At 48.7% G+C, this 6764-nt stretch overlaps 1 protein-coding gene across 1 annotated transcript in view; it reads left to right on the top strand.

The window, feature by feature from the left end:
* The first annotated feature begins 3901 nt into the window (after positions 1-3901).
* The window catches only part of RB1CC1 (RB1 inducible coiled-coil 1), a 39956-nt gene continuing 37093 nt past the window's right edge, over positions 3902-6764 (top strand). The window contains exon 1 of the mRNA XM_061438741.1: positions 3902-3992. The gene's annotated coding sequence lies outside the window, so the exon portion shown is untranslated. The remainder of the gene's footprint in view (positions 3993-6764) is intronic.

The following is a 6764-nucleotide window of genomic DNA, read 5'->3' as shown; positions in this document are numbered from 1 at the left end:
TGGAAGAAGTAGTTTCTGCTTCCAGACATCCCAGTTCTACTTTTTGACATTTTAAGCACATTTTCAAAATAATGAGACAGGAACTTGACATGAAAGATGACTGTTTTGTCTCGATCTACTGGTGTAAATCTGTTGGAAAATGAAGCGTGCTGCATTTTGTGTTGCAGCACTAGAAACAGTGTTGCTCACCAGCTCGTCAAGCTCATTAGCTTTGAAGACACTCATAACTATCACCATTATCATTAATAATATGTGTGAATAACAACAGGCCAGCTGAGTAGGGCAGCTGTAAGGTCTGTAAATAGTACCGGACTAATTAACTTGATAATCACGTGCCAGCAGCCTCTAAGTAGCACATGACCACACGTTACACACTAAACTAGCTATGATCTTCAAGACAAAGTCTAAGGCTTTTAAAAGGAGTTGACTTTTAAAAATGGGAAATTATGATTCATACTGGGAGTAAAGTCATGTCAGTCGTGGTTGCTGGCTGTTTGAACATAATCTTAAGAAGTTTGAGAAATATCTAATGCAGATGGGGAATGAAATCCCCAACCAGGTAGAGTTAACAAAATCAAGCCGTGTACTGTGATCTTCCCGATAATGTGATGCATTTTTGGTTAAAAGATGTCATAAACTTGTCACTAGAGTGATTTTTGAACGGTCCCCCATCCAAATTTTTTACATATTTAAGGGCAGAGGGCAGAAGTTTTCCACAGTACCTTACCTAGTCAACTTTCAACTTGAATAATTCATTACTTTCAACATTTTACTAAGTGCCAAGCTCTCTACAAAGTTCTAGGAGTTTAGAAACGAGTCATTCATAGTTCCTTAACGGTTTTAGATTTAGATGGGGAGATGACAGTTTACTTGTGTAACATGAAGCAGAGGTGGTGGAAGGGAGAGCAGTCACTATCTAGAAGCTGGAGGCTGGCTGAGGTGCCAGTTCTGCTTCGAAGGATGACTTTGAAAGATGAACAAGATCGAAGAACGTTTCTGGATGATGAAACTCATACCAGGCATGTGTAGAGGTGAGAAGTGCCAGAAGATAACCTAGAGGTGTGCTGGTACCTAGGAGATTCTTAGGCTGAGAAGTTGTATCTAACACACAAAACAAAATCAGCGAAGGTCATTTATAGGCAGGTAAGAGATAGGATCAGAATGGTCTGAGATAAAGTATTTAACAAAAGATGAGTTGGGAGGTAAGCTGAGCAATAAACTGAAAAACGTTTTGGGTGCTGTTAACAAATGTGAATGTCCAGCAGGCACTGGGCAAATAGCTTTATTAGAGAAGGATTTCCATTTTGGCAGGTCAGACAGATACTAAAAGGTACTGGGTTGGCCAAAAAGTTTGTTTGGGTTTTTCTGTAAGATGTCATGGAAAAACCTGAATGAACATTTGGCCAACCCAACAGAAGGATCTAGGTGAACTCTGGGCATGTCAGGGAAGGACTCCTGAGAAGGTGACACTCAAGTTGAGACCTGGTGGGGGAAAAAAGCTTTAACAACGGGACTGACCTGAAGTACTTAGGGTGTTTTAATAGTAGCCTCTTAAGGATTCCTAAAAAGAAACACTATCTTTTGCCCGCATGGGAAATTTACAGAAGGACCTAAAATGTTTATTAATGAAATAATGTTATGAGGACAAGATTCAGTTTCTTCTCTGCTCCTCCAGTGTCTCATGTTTTTACCATTTGTATCTGTATTATAATTACTTTTAAGAATTTGGAAGAGGCCTAAATAACAGATTTAAGAGCAAAGAGGGAGACACTACAGAGGGCAGCAGGGAGAGAAAAAGATTTAAAAACATAAAGGAGCATTGGTTTAGAAAGTTCAAATTAAGTCTCAGCATTGTCCATTTAATACAGTAACTTGGGGGCTGGTCCTTGGATTTTTTGTTTGTTCTTGTTTTCATTTATTAAAGAAGGGAGAGTGCACAGGGTTGTCAATATCCTTGGCTTTAAGGGAAATATAACTTGCTGAGACTTATTATAGACACATGAAGTATCAGGAAACTGCAGTAGTGTTTTCTCTGTTGTTATTGTTCAGTTGCTAAGTCATGTCCAACTTTTTGTGACCCCAGGGACTGTAGCATGCCAGGCTTCCCTGTCCTTCACCATATACCAGAGTTTGCTCAAACTCATGTCCATCAAGTCAGTGATGCCCTCCAACCATCTCATCCTCTGTCATGCCCTTCTCCTCTTGCCCTCTATCTTTCCCAGGATCAGGGTCTTTCTCTAGATATGTGCATATGTCAAAAAACTAATCTTGATACATTTTCACTTATCACTAGGAAAGAATACTGGACATATAAGTTCCTACTATTTACACTCTGGAAAAGGCGAAGATGAGGACTGAATTAGTTTTATTCTCCTTCCCACCCCAAAGAAAGAAGTCAGACAACAAACATTTAAAACATTTTATTCACTAGATTTGTCACCGGCATATTCCAGTCATGCTTTTACACACTAAGGTGTATTTAATTTGTAATGAATGATGAGTGTCACTGATGTCTAAGAGGAAGGTCAAGTACCAATATATTCTTTAAAGGCCTAAGACTGTGCTTTGCTTACCAATTTTCTGGCTGAATTCTTTCTTACCGCTTACTCTCTTTGTGCCTATTACTATGCTGTGCCTGATAGAATTAGCTCCTTTCTTCAGTCTTTCCACCTTCCCCCAAGGCATAACAACAATTTAGCCTCTTAGTTTTCAGTTCCCTGCTGTACAGCGTTGGCGTGGTGTAATAAGACTCCACTTAAAAAAAAAAGTAAAATGACTTGCTTCTGTGGGATCTGTAGGAGTGTTAAAACAAACAAACAAAAAATAAATAAAGTCGTACCCTGTAGGTCCTTCTCCACCTTTCGGATACCGGGTCAGTGAGACGGAAATTGAAAATTCGTAACGCTAACCAGCCGTTTAGTGCTTATCAGTTCCCAACATGACAAGTAAAGGTTCGAAGACTGCTTCCCAGTAGCGTGTGTTCGGCTTGGCAGCCGTTGAAAAGGGTGTTAATACCCATTTTTACGCAAACACAACTTAATACTTAAAAGTTGCGGCTTCATGCCATTGCCTATGATTGGTCACCTTCACAGAATCAAGAGCTCTCGCGGGGATTGCTACAGAATTCAGGGTAGAGCTGAAAGAGGTGGGTGCGGCGCTTTCGACCTCTTCCACCCGACCCACCCTTAGCTCCCTTCTTCCCCGTTCCTCGTCTGAGAGCGCCGCCCGCACTGTGGGACCCGGCATGGGACAGCCCTCCCGGCGCCCAGTCCCCTCACAGGCCCTGGTCCGGTCTCAAACGAGGTCGCGGTCCCTCGGCTGCCCTCCACCTCGACAGGTCGAGCTCTTTCGCCCAGGCTAACTCAGGATTCGGCGGGTAGGCGGGCGCAGGGCCACTCGCTGTAGTGGAGAAGGTCAGGCTCACCTTGAGGCACTCGAGCCGGACGGCAGCCAGCACCGTCCCAGACTGCCCGGCGGAGTCTCCGAGGTCACCAGAGGACTCCCAGGTCACCAGCCCCGGCAGCCGCAGCCGCAGGTGGCGGGGCAGTTGGAACCGGCCCTACCCGGAAGCACGCCGACTTCCGGCAGCCCTCTGACTTCCGGGCCTGCGCGGAGGTGCGCTGAGCGCGCCCGCCCCTCCCCCGCCCGCTTCCCGGCGTGCCCCGCGGAGGAAGGGCCGGAGTCGACAATAACAAACCCGTGGCGGCCGTGTCCGCGGCCCTACCGATCCCGGCGCTGCCTCTGGTTCCGTCGCCCGGCCCCTCGGCTCTGACCGGCCGCGGCTCGCCCTTCCCCGGCCCCTGACGCAGAGCCGAGGGGCCTGCCCGTCCCCGTGCCTGGAGGTGGCTGCCTCGGCGGCGCCGGCGGTTGTGTCGGTTGGCGGCGCGGATGGGCGGTTGGTAGCCGCCGCCGAGGACAAGGCGGCGGCGGAAGATGGTGCCGGGGGCCGCGGGCCCTGCTGCTGCCGCCGGCGGAGGAGGAGGCGCTGCCCGGTAAGCGCGGCGTCGGGCCCCTCGGGCGCGGGTCCCCGGGCGGGAGGCGGAGGCGGGCGGCTGCGCTGGGCCTGTGCGGCCCGGACTCTAAGGTGCCCCCCGACTTCCCAGTGCACCCCCGACCTCCCGGTGCTCCCACCCGGCGTCGGGAGCGCCGGGGTCCGAGACGCACCTTCGCCGCCGGCCTCTCCTGCCGCCGCCCGGTCGGGCCCCGAGGTGTCAGACGGCGAGCCGGCCGGGGCGAGGGTCGCAGACGCGGCTCTGTCCGGACCCCGGAGCTCGAGGCTCCCCGAGGGCAGCGTCCGGATAAAGTTACTCCTGGGAATGACTCAGCCTCCGCCGGCTCGCGGGTGGGTGCGGGCCGGGGCGTGTGTGCGGATTTCACAACTTCCCCGGCCGGAGCCGGGCGGCGCATCTCCGCGGGCTCCCGGCTGGACGCGCCGCGGCGCCGGGGGTTGTTTGGTAACCTGGTCCCCGCACCGTGCTCCTGCCGTGTGGTCACAGCGCGGGGCCTGCGGGCCGGGGCGGGCCGAGGTGCTCGCGGTGGATACGGAGGCTGAGAAACCTCAAGCCGGAGAGGGGAGGCCCGATGGGGGCCGCAGGAGGACCGGCCTGCTTTGCTAGCCGCCGTATTGTACGGTTTCTCGGTTGTCTTGTGTGGGTGGTGCTTGTGTGTGTGTGGTTTCTTCGCAGGGTGGGGAGGTTAGCAGCTTAGGAGGGGTACTCAATTTGAGGTAGACAGCCTGTGTGATGAGTGTCGTTGGTGCGTTTCCATGTTTGATAGACACAGGGTTCTTCCAGGTCCGGTGTTTCTGTGGAAAGACGCAAGGGGCCGTCGAGGAAGGCGGCTGATTGGATCTGTCAGCAGGCCCTGCTGGGGATCTGAAGATGGTTTTCTCCTTTCTGTTTTTAATGTTTTAACAACAGAATATGGTCTGAATGAGCATATTTTCTCAACATTTGTGTTTAACATTGTGTCTAAAATCTAGAGTTTTATAAAACAGGGTGCTTTATGTTGATAAACGGTTGTGTTGGTAAATGCCTGGTGATGGAAATCAGATATGGACTCAGACACGGTTTTCAAAAGAGTAATTTAATTTCGTCTGTTTGGAATGCTTTATGTTTGTCACAGTTAGGATTGTTTCTGGCCTGATTCTTGTGTGGAGATGTTGGATGATAGGAGAGGAGGACCGCGTTTTTCTGGCCCATGCTGAACACACACACGGTCAGAATAGAGGGCAGGTTTACTTCCAACAAATGAAACTCATTGAAGGGGCAGAGGGCACAAGACCTTTGTATTTTGGGGAGGAAAAACAAACAAAAAACCCCACACTTTTGAACCTAAATTTTTATTATGTAAGCTTGTTCATTTCAGTCAGAAGCTTGAGAGGAGCTCTTATTGGGCCTCTGATTTTGAGACTGTCTTTAAACTCTCCTGCATTCAGCAAATGTTTGAACACCTGCTTTATGCTTTACTTTGCAGATGTGTGTAACTTTTCAAAAAAAAAGCAGTGGGTAGTAAAATGTTCTCATCCAGATAGTACTGTTTGGTAACCCCAGTAAGCTTTTTGTATTCAGAAAACACTGGCTCAGGCACCTCCAGTGAAAGTCTAGCAGCCCCCTTCCACACTCACTCCCTCAGATGGTTGTTACTTCCTTACGGAGGTAGACCATGGAGCCAGGCTCTGCAGGGAGTACAGGAATGTGTACCATGTTGTTTTTGCCCAGTAAGAGAAGGGAGATTGAAGTCCTGTATACAGTCAACTACTATTTAAGCATTGTCTGAAATCTGAAGGAAAGACCCAAGAGAAGTGAGGAAGCTGACTATTTCTGACCATCTCGGAATAGAAGGAAACTGCAGCAGCTTTGAGGTCCTTGGCATATATAGGGGAAAAGATCACTAAAAGGTGGGTGGACAGGAGTGAGGGGAGAGCAGTAGGAAGAGGTGGTGTCCTGGAGGCTCAACAGATACTTAGAGGAGAGTAGCGTCCTGTAAACTGCCATGTTCAAAGGCACAGTGATTTGTTCAGTAAACCTGGTGAATCTGGGAAGCAGTTTGGATTGAGAGTCATTCATTTTTTCATGAAATGTTAAACCCTAGCAAGACCCAGTTTTAACTCTAGCAATGAGCAGTGAACAAGGGTAACTTTATATGTAAGCTTTGTATGATGTTGTAGAAAGTGGCGGTGACACACTGGTAATTTTAAGGAAGATCAGTTGCAAGTTCACACTACGTTGAGATGTGCTGAAATAGACACAGTGCTGGAGGAGCAGATTGTGGAGTGCTGGGTTGAAGATCCATACTTGCTATACATGTCATGATTACACTGCTGTGGTTCTTCCATTATTGTGGTCCTGAGCAACCTGTAACCTGGGCTTCTTGTGCAGGGCCCTGGGAGGTTGGCCTTTCTCTATCCCTCAGTGAAGCTGCTGTTCTCTTAAGTGACTCTTTGCAGGCACAGTGCTTGAGTACCTCTATACACTCCTTCTTCCAGCTATTTATTGGCTGCCCTGAGGGTTATGGGATTTTCCTCCAATTTTGCTCTCTGTTGAATTCTCCTTTAAAATTTTTTTATTTTAATGTTTTTTTGGTCCTCCCATGCAGCCTGTGGGGTCTTAGTTCCCTGGAAGACCAGGGATGGAACCCTTGCTCCCTGCAGTGGAAGTGTGGATTCTTAACTACTGGATCACCAGGGAAGTCCCTAAATTCTCACTTTATTGGCTTTTAATTGTGCTTAGAGATGGACATAAACGTGACTGGTTTAGGACTAC

The sequence above is a fragment of the Bos javanicus genome, chromosome 14 (genome assembly GCF_032452875.1).
Source record: "Bos javanicus breed banteng chromosome 14, ARS-OSU_banteng_1.0, whole genome shotgun sequence".
NCBI lineage: Eukaryota > Metazoa > Chordata > Mammalia > Artiodactyla > Bovidae > Bos > Bos javanicus.
This window is presented reverse-complemented; position numbering and strand designations above follow the sequence as displayed.